Raw genomic sequence first — 14750 nt, forward strand, 5'->3', positions numbered from 1 at the left:
GATGCATTATGCAAACTGTAAGATAACTCGAATAGCAAACAGTGATTGTTACAGCTACCAGGCAGTTGTGTTCAACACTGCACACATAATTATGCTCCCGCTTCACAATTGTTACAAGTGTATTGTACAAAATTGGAGGCAAATTATCAACAATAGTGACTTCTGCATTTAAATGTGTATATAGCTTAACTCGTACCTTAGCTTGTAACATGACAGAGAAACAATTGTTTGAAAAGTTTAAAAACTCCATCAAAATGGTGATTTAGAAGAATGCAGGTTTTTCTAATCGTCTGTGAATAGACACAGTCCTGCAGTGAAATTTCCATACACGCTGCGATTTGGAATGTTCCTGTTCTTACCCTTCTGCTGTAATTTGGTCTAATTTGTCAAAAAGGTTTCCCACCTACCCTGAATAATTGAAGTTAACTAGTCAACACGCAGTTAACCCTGGTGGCTTTTTGAGACATTATTTAAGCAAAAGAATTTGTTTCAACCTTACAGCCAAAGGAAATAAAGACCTAAAGGGAGAAGATGCCCTACCCGTCCCTAGTCTAAGCTCTTGGAGTGATTGTCTCCCTCCAGGATTTAATCACAACAGTAAAAAGCTGCCCTTCATTGAGCACTTGCCTCACACCAGGTAACTTTGCAAAGTGCTTTCCATGTTTTGCCTCTTTTCATCTCTCCCCCAATGATCCGTCACTGGTGACCGTTCCATGGCTCAGAAGGAATAAGTGACTTGCCCGAGGTCACCCGGTTTACAAGTAGCAAAACCAAGATTTAATCCCCAACCTGTTTGACCCCAAAGCCCTTGCTTCTGACAGCTCCCCTCACGTGACCCCAGAGCCATCCTGGGTGAATGGCAATCAGCGACTGCCTCAGGCCACTTGGAGTGGTGCTCTGGGTCTTTCAGGCCATCTTGGGGATGTTGTTGTGTCTTTTATTAACGGTAACGTTGAGTAAAAACCATGCCTTAGACAAAAAGACCAAATGACTCTAGCATGCGCTTAATGTAGCATGTATTATGTGTCAGGCGCTGTCTCAATATAACACAGGTTTCTTTTTAAGCCTCAAAACCTTACTGCTTCCGTATCATCAGTCAGTCCTAATTCACAGATAGTAATTTGAGACAGAGGGGAATTAAGCAGATTGCCTAAGGTGATGTGGCTGGCAAGCGGAAAAGCAGAGGTTCAAAGGCAGACAGGTAGGTGCCAAGGCCAGGGTCCCAACCACCACCTACACCCACTCTCACCGAGACTGTGCTCTCGTTTCACATTTTCCACAGTCTCTGTGGAAAGCCATGACCAAGGCTTTTGGAAGCAGCTTTACTCTTTGAGGTTTTGCAAAGTGTTTGGGGATGTAGAGATAAATTATTCAATTCAGTGAGTAGCTATTCTGTTTGTATGTTCATGTATGTTTTTGTACAAAACACCGTGGACTTGTATTTCCTTCAGTAAGACCTAAAGGGGAGATAAAGAAGAGAGAAAACCTTATGGTGAGAAAAATGTTATGACCACAATAAAATGGCTTTTTAAATATGTATAGACTCCAAGACCTTCCTTCTAGTCAGATAATATCTAACTGGCTACAGGAAGATTAACAAGGGTAAGACGATGCATTTGAATCGCAAAGAATTAATATTTAATTTGGCGTCCATGCTACCTTTCAGGCACAGGACAAGGTGATTTTACAAAGCAAGGAAGGAGATAGCTCAGTTCACATAGCACTGGATTGCTGCGAGCCACCTCTGGGGCCAAATTTACATGAGTTAATCAGTCAATTAATTCAATAATTCAACCGCCTATATTAACCCTTTTCCTAATATAATCTTATAACCTTTGGCCCCATTGAAACAGAACTCATACAAATCAATTAAGCCACTGCACATGGGCTACCTCAGGCAGAAGAAAAGAAAATCTCTCATCCAACAACGTTCCAATGCAGAAGAGAAAAGCTGGAGGCTGAGAGAGAAGTCATTTAACTGAATGCCCCCTCTCTCCCGATTTAATCTGCCCTGAATTGACTAATAAGACCAAAATGAGAAAACCTATCCAATGATCAAAAGTTGGGTGTATTCATGGCCCTTCATACACCATTGGCTTGATTCACTTTGGAAAGCAATGCAGATCCAAGCGATTGCAATATTTAAGTAGACTCTTCTCCCTGGGAGAGAAATGGTTTTGTCATAGGGCTGAAATCATCCCGCCATACAAGAAAGGGTGCACAGTGCAGGAAACTGGGCCCCTGCAAACTAAAGGGAGTACTTAAAATAATCCAAAGAGAGAGCAGAGCTCCTTTTTATACTATGTGTGTTGGCAGAAATGGAAATAATCATCATTTGCTGTGTATTCACAGTGTGTAAAGCACTTGGTAAACTTTAGGGGTAAAGTAACATATTGGGACAGACACAGTATTAGACTGGGGTCCAGTTCTGATACCTCCACCTGTGTGGCCTTTTTGATGTTTACTTCCCTTTTTTCAGAAAGGTCAACAATGCCTATCTGACCGAGTCACTGTAAGGACCAAGTAAAATAATGCAGATGTGACAGAGATTGTTGGTAGCCTCCCAATTTTTAGCTAGTTGCTTGACTATCTGGAATAAATACTATACTTCCCAGAGTCCCTTGCAATTAAGTATGGGCATGTGACCACGTTACAGCCAATGGGAAGCAGACAGCAGTGCCATTTGGTAGTATTTGTTCACCATCTTTAAGAGGAAGCACATAAGTGCACCCTTTGCCTCTTCTTTGCCCCTTTCTCCTATAACCTAGAACACAAGGCTGCCATCTTGGACCATGAGGTTATGGTTACACATGGCCAAGCAGAAAGAGAGAAGGAGCATGAGTCCCTGACACCATGGGGTGTCACATCCTTGATCCATCCACCCAGACTTTTCCAGAAAAAAAAAGTTTCGATTTGTTTAACTCACTGTTATAGTTTGTTTTTCTGTACAACTCTTATTGTTAAAATACCGCCTAAGCATGTATCTTACTGGGGTGGAGGAAAATGAAGGGAGGGAGAAGAGAGCATTTGTCGCATAGCAAATAGATTGGAAACCAGGCCCTTCTCCAATGTACCTTGAGGATCCAAGCTTATAGACATATAACTTCCTCTTTTTCTCTGTATCTACTTTTAGGTGGTCTGGACTCCGGCCCTACTATGCTAAGATTCTATCAATCCAATATTGTTACCGTCACAGAAAGTGAGTTCAGGAGAAGCATCTACCCATCAGGGAGGTTTAATATCACCACTCCGGACAACACAGCAAAAGCCACCTGGGACTACCTGGTCAGGGTGGCCTGCAGCAGTCTGGAGCCAGGCTGGGTTAGGGCTCCAGAGATGTTTCCTATCTAGAGATAAAGACTATAAGCCAGATAAAAGGAATGGCCAAGATCTCAAAGAACTAACTCTCCTCACCCCCTGGCTCAGAGGCTCAGAGCAGGGATGTATTCTTATAGCTTATCTGACCACACTCTTCATAGTCCTGTGTGTTACTGATGTCTATGTGTGCTCCCTGCCAGATTCACCCTCCTCAACCTTCTCCTAAATATTGGTAGTCAAATCTGGCCTCCACGCCTGCCCCCCCTTCACTCTCCAGAGGTGCCACAGACCAAATATGTAGTTATTTGCCTTTATTACTATTAATGTGAGTCCAGACTATTGGCCAAGAAGACGTGCCCATCAGCGCCAATTTAATAGTGCAGCACTGGGCAAGTCACTCAGCTTCTTCAACTGTGAGATGGGGGGGAGGGGAGCATATGTCAATTATATCTCAATAAAACTGGAAAAATAAATACATAAATAAATACAAGCAACTGAAAAAAAATGGAGGACTAGAAAATCTCTTGTTAATATCCCTTCCAAAGTCATGGTAGGTCATCCTGTACAATGGTGTGTCGTGGCCCTTAGAACCCAGAGAGCAGCCCTAGTGGAGAACCATGGCACTCACAGGTGCCATGCCCCCCCCCAGGCCTGGGGGACCCCGAAAATTCTTCCTACCAGAAGTTGGCACCATACAGATTCTGTATCATTGTGACTTTTACCTTGAAAAAAATGACACCTGCCATTTTTGCCCAACACAGGTAACCTGCTTCACTTTAACCTGGACTAACATCAGTCACAGGTGTATAATGGGGAAAAGTCGTGTCCTCTCTCCCATTTTCCCCACCTTTCATGGCACCTCTTCCACCCAAGGCCTCAGTGTCAGGCCTTGGTGAAAACTATGATTACAAGCAAATGAATCTCAAAACAATGTGTCGACTATTTATTCCATTTACGTGAAGTTGAAGAAGAGGCATAAAAAAAAAAAAGAATATCTACAGTGGTTTGAGGTGAGAGGATTTGACTGAAAAGGGGTACATGGAAACTTTTAAGGATAATAAAAATGTTTTGTATCTCAGTTTGAATGATAGTAACACAGATAAATGTATTTATCGGAAGTCATTGAACTTAGATCTAGGTGCCTTTATCTAAATTATTCCTCAATAAAGAAAAAAAGTGTGATGGTTACTATTTTATAAGAACCATGCACTTCAAAAACTAATGCTATAAACATTTTTCCTTGGGAGATGGAAAAGTTCAGGTATGCTCTATTTGAGACATTGCCTCACAGGAGAGAATATATGGCATTGTACCTAGCACAACGACAGTGCAAAATATAAACCCTTTCAAAAATGACAGACTGTCAGTCTATTAAGAAATCAAAGAGGAAGAAGTGTTCAAAAACCTTCATTAGAATTTCACTTTGGCTTGCCTGTCGTAATAGATCTTAAATCAATTCTCCGATTATGAATTGCCTATTATAATATTGCCTATTATTTTTAGTCTCTTTTTTATGAGAGTGCAGAACAATATTTTAACTTGAGGAGGCAATCAGGGAAATGTGATTGCAAGTGGCAGCGAACAAGCATTTTATGAAGCCAATGTGATCAGTAAGTGCTTTGAGATCTATGAAGAGCTCTGCGGCATGTGCCTGGTTGCTCAATAAGAAAGCGCTTTCATTTTTGACGATGTACACAAAGACTCGATTGGCATCACTGGTCAACAAATTCATCTATCCAAAACCTATGTCTTGAATCTGCTCACAGGACTCAAACTGATATTTCTCAGCTCTTTATTATTAAACACCCTTGGCCACAGCCCTGGAGACTATTGCAATGCAGGTGCGCGTGCGCATACACTTATCTTCCCCCCGTCGCAGGGGGGTTTGGAGTTGTGTTCTAGACGCTCCCACGTATTAGCTCTGTAATCTTGAGCAAGCTACTTAACCTGTTTTCTAGAGTCTTCATCTGTAAAATGGGATAACGGAAGGTACCTCGAAATCGTCTACAAGTTAAACATGATTACGTGTCTGGCACAAGATCCAGCTCCTAATAAATCTCAGTCGACACCAGAAGTAAAGCAACCATACAGAAGAACTTTAGAGATTGGCCGGCGGGCGCGGGGCGGGGAACCTTAGACATTATCGATGCACAGACAAGGATACCTAGGCTTACAGAGAGAAATCGACTTCCTAAACTCAAGCAGATGTTTGATAGCAGAACTGGTGCGAGAACACACATTTCCCGACTCCCCAAGCAGTGCTGTTTCCAACAGTCCTGTTCTTTCTTCTTCTGTCTCCCTACTTTTACTATGCCATGTTTTGAGTTGCTGGAAAAAAAAAAATGAGTGTCCACTATGTGTTAGGCCCTGGTCTAGTGGGGAAGAACTGTGGTGGTGATTCTATGGTATAACAACTGTTCTAGGCTCTAATAATCATCTGATGTTTGCCTCCCAGAAAAATGGGTAAATAATTAGCGGAGTAGTGAGAAGTGCAAAATAAGTATGTGAAAATGCTCTGAAAACTATCCGGTACAGCACAGAGGTGAGCTATAATTACGGTTAAGTTGAATATATATTTACATCTTTTTTTTTTTTTTTTTTTTTTTTTTTTTTTTTTAATTTTTTTTTTTTTTTTCAACGTTTATTTATTTTTGGGACAGAGAGAGACAGAGCATGAACGGGGGAGGGACAGAGAGAGAGGGAGACACAGAATCGGAAGCAGGCTCCAGGCTCTGAGCCATCAGCCCAGAGCCTGACGCGGGGCTCGAACTCACGGACCGTGAGATCGTGACCTGGCTGAAGTCGGACGCTTAACCGACTGCGCCACCCAGGCGCCCCTATATTTACATCTTTAATTTATCCCATATTTAATCATGAGTTATACATATAACTGTTGTATATACTTTATGATTTTAGTCTCCCAGGTTCAGATTTTCATATTTCTGTTTATTTTTTTTAATTTTTTTAATGTTTATTTATTTTTAGAGAGAGAGCACAAGCAGGGGAGGGGAAGAGAGAGAGGGAGACACAGAATCTGAAGCAGGCTCCAGGCTCTGAGTTGTCAGCACAGAGCCTGATGCGGGGCTCAAACACAGGAACCATGAGATCATGACCTGAGCTGAAGTCGGCCACCCAACCAACTGGGCCAAACAGGTGCCCCCAGATTTCTGTTTCTTAGGCTGGGCACACTTTATTTTGTGTTAATTTGCATTTCGTTTTGTGAAGTTGCCCTTCCACATAAGCGTGTTCTGCCTCCCAAAATAGCTTATGTGAATCTTAAGTGTCCCATCTTGTATCTTCCTGCTCAGCCCTCAACGGCATTTATATCAAGGTTCAGTAGCCACAGGGGTCTCAGGAGACAAAACTGGCTGCATAAAGGTATGTTCTTCCCCATTTGGTAAGAATAAAGTTTCAAATCTTTAGCACTTTTTTCTCATAAGGAGTAAGCCCCATTCTGTTCCCCTTCATTGTTCTTGTCTCCTATTATTCCCCCACAAAATGATATTTTATTATGACTAGGATTCAGCAAATAAAACTAACATGACTCAGATCCTTAAAACCCTAAGAGTACTTCTCAATATAATAGAAGTTCAAATCAATCCACTGGTGCGCCCAGCAGCTTTTGATCCCAAAAAAGGTAAAAACCTATGCCTTAATATCTCATTATTTTCCACTCCCCTCAATCGCACTGGGGTCCTTTTATCATTATTTTAATGAATCTTTGTATAAATGGCTGGGAGCCTTCATTCTTGAGTGCTCTTGAGAGCTGATCTGAATCATACCCACAGAGCATATTGTGTGAACTTGCAATTATTTCCCGTGAATGTTCTGTGAATGTGTTGAAACCAAGCATGAACACTTCCAGCCAAACTGCCATTTTTTTCAGGACCTTTACAGCATCCCAAGTCCGAAAACAAGAAGTGTCAATAGTAGTTTCTAACACAGAAACTGTGGATGCTCAGTTTGCAAAGGGAAAGGTTTCGGTTCCCACGTACATTATTTTAATGTTTTAACAGTAAGCCATAAGCAATATTTGATCAATCACTCTCTTCCTCTATCCCCCCAAAACCATTATAACAGAAGACTGCCACAACGGTGAGGACAAAAAGGGGTGCCCATTGCCTCCAGACACACCATCACTAGGAAAATATTTGTGCAACTATTCTTGATGTATGGTTCATGGCCCCGACAGAAAGTAAACTCCATCTCAGGAAAGAGAGAAATATGATGTCGAGGTAGGCCCTACCAGACAGGAAGAGAAAAGGAAAAACCTTCCTCTTCCAAATCCCACTGGAAACAGGAGAAATCAAATGCCCATGACCTTGCTTGTGGTGGAACTCGGCACAGGAAGCACAGTAGAAACATCTAGACAGATCAATGGGGAAATGCAAGAGCTTTTGGTAGCAGGTGAGGCTGGTGTACTTCCTGGGCATAGCTTCGGGAGCCTCGGGGGCACGGGGAGGGGGTGCAGGTAGGGCCTTACCCTAGATAGCATGTGAACCAAGTGCAGCACTGGTAGAGAGAGAAGGATGAACAGAGGAGCCCTGGCCATGCTCCTGGCTTCCCAAGGCCTGGGCAAAACATGCAAGACATCTGGATCCTCCCACCTGCTCTGGAGCAGGGGTTCAGAGATGGGAGAAGGCCTGTGGGGGATTGCAGTCTGATCAAAATGATCATAGCATTTAGAGGCTTCATGATCAGAGGCAAAACCATGAACTCAATATTGGATGCTGACCTCCCAACAGCCAGATAGGCCCACTTCCAACATAAGCACAAGGAACAGATGGGATCAGCCACGGCAGTTAAGACCACTGAGGAGCCAATGGACATTGTATGGGTCTGAAATCCCCATGTCTTCCCTGCTAACGTGAGGTCACACATGCTTCGCATCTTGATCCATCTGGGCTCCATGGCATCTTAGAGGGGGAGAAGTTGGGGGGGGGAGGGGAAGAGTCTAGAAGACTGAACATTTACCTGGCAGGGATGGAGTCATCCAAAAGAGACTTAAGACCCAAAGATACTGGGACAGTACAAATTGACACATGTAAAGATAGTTTTCACATCTCTTCCTAACTACCACCACCCAGCTGAGTGTGGGCTAGTAAGGAAACCAGATCAGTTTTAGGAAACAAAGAAACTCCATTGGCTTTGCACTTCTGTGTGAGGCACGTGAATTTATCACACCATCACACCACTACTCGCAGCCCTGAACTCTCCTTTGCAGCCATCCAATTCTAAGTTATTCAATTTATTTCAAATATTGGTCTTTTTTTCAATCCTAACATAAGATTTCTTTTTTTCTGCTGGGTCTCGCCTCATCAAGATGTACCCGAGACATTTTTGAGAGCTGGAAAAAGATGCCCCAAGAAATCCCAAAACTGCTTGGACAAGGCCAATGGAGAGATAGCCCCAGACTGCCCCCTGTGAGATCTGGGGGCTCCACAGACTTAAGAACACAATCAGAGGGAAGAAGAAGTGTGTGTGTGTGTGTGTGTGTGTGTGTGTGTGTGCGCGCACAGTTCTACCCATGGGTACCAAAGAGTCTGACATTCATCTGCTGAAATATTCACAACCAGATGGGGGCGGGGGGCTCGAGGAGCATCTGAATGTTAATGAAGGCTCTTAAATTTCCCCATCGTGTTGGTCCTAAATGAAACACACATCCCTCCAAATGCAAATCTGTGGAGCCTTGAACAGTGGCTGCAGGCTGACCCAGTGGTAGGAAGTTACCATGAATGACCCCAACACACACATACTCACACACACACACAGTAATCATCTGTTACACAGCACCTTGCTGCCCACCGCCACATAGCACGCCATCACCAAGGCAACAAGGCAAATCGGCCTTGTCCTCATCCCACCTGCACAGTCTCCTGCTTGAGATTCCACATTCCCCTTTGGAGTTCATTTTCCTTCCTTCAACCTCACCCCCTCACCCTTGATGTTCTATTAACCTGTTCAAGTCTCTTTTGGAAAGAGGAAGTGAATGAATAAATTCAATGTATATTTCTAAAAATAAAAACCGTTCAGATTAGGCTGGGACCAGGGGGAAGAGGGCAGAGCGTGTGTCTTTCTCCAGGCGGGCCAGGCCCTGCTGGACAACACTCTGTGATTTGACCTCTCTGGTCCTTGGAATGCTGTAGTCATGGCTGACTCTGGCTCACAATTTCCTCTGCTCAGATCTGTCCAGGGCCTGCCCCTCTTTCAGATTTAGTTGTGTGAGCGTGAGACTCCATTCTCCACAATGATGTCAGAGACCCTCTTCGCCTTCTAATTGGCCTTGTTCTTATTGCAACAGCCAGCTTACACTTTCCTTCTGGGCTCTTTTCTGAGCAGCATACCTCGGTTAGAGAGCACGCATGGTTATACTCCGGCTTGATATTTAAAAGGCCAGGTCTTTCTTCATTTCTGCCTCATAAAATGTCTCCTTTCTCTCATGTCTCAGGCAATAATTGGCACCTGAGAGGCCTGCTGTTAAAAAGGAAGGCATCCTCCCTCCAAGTAAATCTCTTCCTCCTTGAGGCCTGGTATTCATCAGATGGAAAGTCCAGGGTAGATTGATTGTATTTCCCACAGTTGTTCCCTTTATTTTTTACTTCTAGGAAAAAAAAATTGTTTTAATGCTCTATCAATATTTAACGATAGCAATTATCTTTAACTGGCAAAAGTGGCTTTCATTATATAAGGTAGAAGGACAACATTTGTATAGTCCTTGTATAAAGATACTTGTTCCATTACATCCACTAGAGGGGAAAAACGTAATAAATAATTAACTATCTGAAATTGTTGCCATGAATAATAACATGGTCAGCAAGGACTTCCATCAGTACACAAAATCAGTCCTGTGAGGATGCTACTGCCTGAAATTGTGCACACACTCCGCTCCTGCTCACAACTGATGCCGGCCCCGTGTACCTGTCTCCACTCCGATTCCACCACCTTTTGTTCAGTGCAGAGCAGTGTCAACACGTGAGACCTGAAATCCTGGGCTGGGCAGTGTTTCCTTTGTTTTTTTTTTTTTTTCTTTCTTTCTTTTTTTAATTTTTATTTTGGAGAGTGAGTACCCATGCACACCAGCCGGGGAGCGGGGTAGTGGGGTGGGAGGGAGAGAAAGAGGAAACCTCAAGCAGGCTCCACACTCAGTGCGGAGCCCAACACAGGGCTCGATCCCATGACCCTGGGATCGTGAACTGTGCGGAAACCAAGAGTCAGAAGCTCAATCGACTGAGCCCCGGCCCCCCGCCCCCGCTCCCCAGGGCGGGGGTGACCCTGGGCACAATGTTTTCTAAAGGGAAATGTCAGGTATGAACAGAGCCTTCAGCCTCGTGGGTCACTGCTGATGTGCAGACACAGCCTGGACCGCAGTGCCGTCCTCATGGGTTCTTTGAATTCTGGCCACTGGCCTGACCTCTCCAAGATTCTTCCTAAGGACTGACTGTGTGACTCCCACAGTTTTAAAAAAAGAAACAGATTTTTCTCTGAGTTTTCAGAGTTGGAGCTGAGTTCGCATGTGAAAAATGGAGCCAACGTCTGTGTCTTTCTAAATACTTCTAGAATTCTAACTTAACAAAGATGTTCATAAAAAACAATTGATTAAAAAAAAACTAAAAGCTTCTCCTTGACAGCACAGCTGTTCTCCCAGCCAGGCCACAAGTGCACTCAGGCCACTCACTGGGTAGACTCTCACCATTGTGTTTCAGGTGGCCCTTTCTGCCACTGTCACTGAAGCTCCTTCTCTGAAAAACGCAGCTCCCCCCAGAAAAGAAGTAAAACATCTTATCCTTTGTCACCTCTTCCTGAATGTGGAAGAAAAGTTCTTCATCAGGAAATTTTAAGGATTTCTTCCAGCCTCATCCTGAACCTGGAGTCTAGGACCCTACAGGCTTCATCCCACGTGTGTCGTGTATTTTCTCCTCAGAGACATAGATGCATTACTTCTACCACGGTAACATTTTGTTGCTCATCTCTGTAATGCATCCCCAGGAGAATTAGGGGACTGGTGCAGTGAGCAACAATTCACTTAGCTACAAGAGTGAAGCAAGCTTCGATCAAACACACCCAGGATTCGGTTGATTGGAAAAGGTAGCAGGCCTTGGTTCAGATGCCCCACTGTTTGATAGCCATAAGAAAAATATTGCTCATGGTCTTGCAGGATTCTTGCCAATCATGGCTGCGCGATAAGGAATACAAAGAAGCAAAGAATCCCACGGGCTACCAGAAGTTGGTGCGCAATATAACCCGTCAAAAGGAACAGAATCACGGGGCCAATGGGCTGGAACAGAAACATGTGCAGCCTTTCTCTGCCTCGAAGGAAAGGGGACACACGCTAAGAGCAGCTCACATTTGCAACTGCAAACAAAGAAGGTTCTATAAATGTGCCTCATTTTACTGAGGGAACTGGAAGCAGTTTGTAGCCTGAATGGAAACTAGTCTGTAAGGCAATGAAACCTTGTTCTGCATAAGGTTGACCCTCAAACTAAACCTTACCTTCACTAAAAATGAAAGTTTGGGATTTGGTAATTCTTACACAGTTGTCTCCCCCCATCTCTACATTTTTTTCATTTTTCCATGATTACTTATGAATAAATTGCTTTTAATTGAATGCACTACAAAAGATTATCAAGTTATGGGTTACATTTATAACTGAATCTGCCATCTTGAAAAAAATGAACAGCTAAGTTGAGGCTTACAAAATTCAAGGAAGGGAGGGAAGGAGGAAGGAAGGGAAGAGACTGGAAACAATCAACTTGTCTGAAAGTAGAGGAATACAATGGGACATTTATGGGACCATTAAAATCATTTTCACACACAAAAAAATTTCATGCCATAGGTAAAAAATATTCATGATCTAATATTAAGTGAGAACGGGGCACCTGGGTGGCTCAGTCGGTTGAGCATCGAACTTCAGCTCAGGTCATGATCTCACAGTTCATGAGTTTGAGCCCTTCATTGGGTTTTGCACTGACAGTTGGGAGCCTGCTTCAGATTCTCTGTCTCCTCTGTCCCTCCCCAGCTAGTGTGTATGTGCTCATGTGCTCTCTCTCCCTCTCTCTCTCAAAAATAAATAAACATTAAATAAAATAAAATAAAGTAAAATAAAATAATATTAAGTGAAAAAAAAGCAGGAAATAATACATTACAAGACAAATTTCCTAAAAATAAAACAACTTAGCCTGGGTAAAAATACCCCAAATGTTAATGTTTTTTTTTTTTCCTTGATGATATGATACAGGAATTTTTATCTCCTTCTCTATATTTTTCTGTTTTTTCTACAATTCATTCATGTAACTTTTATATTCAGAAAAATAATAGCATTTTTAAAAAAATATCTCAATTGTAAGAGGATTCAAGCATGCAGAAGGATGAGTCAGAGAATCAAAGAGGCAAACATTGGCAGTGACCATCCATGGATCAGCTGGAATATGACCCTAGCTAATACTAGAGACAAAACAGCGAGCAGTCACTGACTGATGCTATTAAGGCTTTAGATTATATCTAACTCTTCATTGGGGGGGGTTCATTTTCTACACTGTTGCTAGAAAGTTCATTTTAGGTTCAGACTATCAGAATTGATTAAGTGGGTAAAATTTATAACCTATAATTATTTCCTACCATGGCTATGTTTTATGATTTTCTGCAATGATTAAAATCGGCTTTACAAGCATAGAACTTTAGTCTTGTAGCAAGATAGTTTGACAGCAAGACAGTCCCTACCTCTTTATATTGCATGGCAGAAAAATCCAGGGAAGCAATCTGTCCCTTATGGTAGGAACAGAGAGTATAATCAATTTTAATCTTCTCAAAAATCTTCATCTCCGTTGATTACTTAGCTATCCAAAGCCCTTCATTTGGTTTATTAGATCGTAAATCCAATTTAATAGCACACAGAAACTAAGCAATTTTAGGTCCAAGTAGGTTGTTTACTAGTTTTCCCTTGACAAAAGATGATTTCCTTTTTAAAGGAGACTCTGGCTTCTGATTTTATGTTTTCTTCCTCAAAGAAGGAACTTATATTGTTTCTATATACAGTTTACCTGTTGGAAATAAAAGTATGCAGTTGTACAAGACAGCACCCTTTCAGCAGTGGTATTCAAGGTGCTAGAGGCCTTGTGAATACATATGACATAGGGCAGGGGACTTTGGGTTAATGCAATAAGCCAGTGTGGTTGAGGAGGGTTAAAAATGCTTCCACTGGACTTTTCAGAGCTATTTAACCTTAGTATCTCTGCACAGAACTTGTCCTACACGCCTTACCCTTCCCTAGAGCACCAACCTCTCTCCAAAGTCTGACACTTGCAGACCTCGAGATTCCTCCTCAATATTTATCTGTTTTCCCAGTGCCTAGTGGAACCCCTTTCCTAAACAGAAATTTAATGAGCACCCCCAACGAGCACAGACCCTGTGCTAGGTGCTGGCGATAAGGCACTGAACAAGACAGACCTAGGTCCCTCTTCTCATAAAACTTCCATTCAACAGGGAGAAATAGATTAGTAAATACATAAACCTAATTTTGGCTAGTGTAAGATCAATGAAGAAAATAAAATAGGATAGTGGAGGTGATTACCTAGATTGTAGGAATGAGGAGGAGGAAGGGTTTAAGTTTAAACCTTATACAGAGAAGGAGCTGCCATCAAGAGAGCCAACGAGGAGCACACCAAGAAAAGAACTGCAAGTTCAAATGGGCTGAAGCAGAGCAAGAATGGTTTGTGAGAGGAACAAGTAAGGAGCCAGCCTGGCTAGAATCTAGGGAGAGGAGAGTCAGAGGACACTAGAGGGATAGATTGAGGCCAAATAATGCAAGATCCAAGAAGAAAGTCCCAATTTTGTTTGAAATGTGGCTGGGAAAATACCAAAGGCTATGGTAGCATTGCCTGAAGAGGCTATCATCTGCTCTACCAGACTTGAGGAAGGATGATCCTGATCTGTATCATTTTACTTCTAGCCACCCCAGTGGTGGGATTTCCTATCAAACATAGCTCCAGGGTATCTCCCTACGAACATAAATCAGAGGCAAGTGAATTAGTCTTTCTATATCCTTTTTCATCCAAAATGCTTTTGTTTTCCCTTTGCTTTTTGGAGATACCACAAATTTTCATTGTAGTTAGGGCAGAACCCAACCAAGGTCCACATACCCAACTGCCTATCTGACATCTCCATGAGTACCTCAAACTCAAGCACAACCCACTCCCGCCTGTCCTTCTCTAAAACCTCCTCACCTCTAGAGTCCCCTACTCAAGGAATAGCACCCCAGCTCTCCAGTTTCATAAGCCATGTGTTGAGGACTTACCCAACACCTTGCGTTCCCTCACTTCTATAATTCAATCCTTACCAAGCCCTCCTAAAAGTTTCTCAACTCCATTTGCTTCTCGCCAGCCCCCACTGAGAACTGATTCAAACTACCATCATAGAGCAACATCTCTGGATGGGTC

This window comes from Panthera pardus, unplaced genomic scaffold (genome assembly GCF_024362965.1).
Source record: "Panthera pardus isolate Hobbes unplaced genomic scaffold, ASM2436296v1 HiC_scaffold_6, whole genome shotgun sequence".
NCBI classification, from domain to species: domain Eukaryota; kingdom Metazoa; phylum Chordata; class Mammalia; order Carnivora; family Felidae; genus Panthera; species Panthera pardus.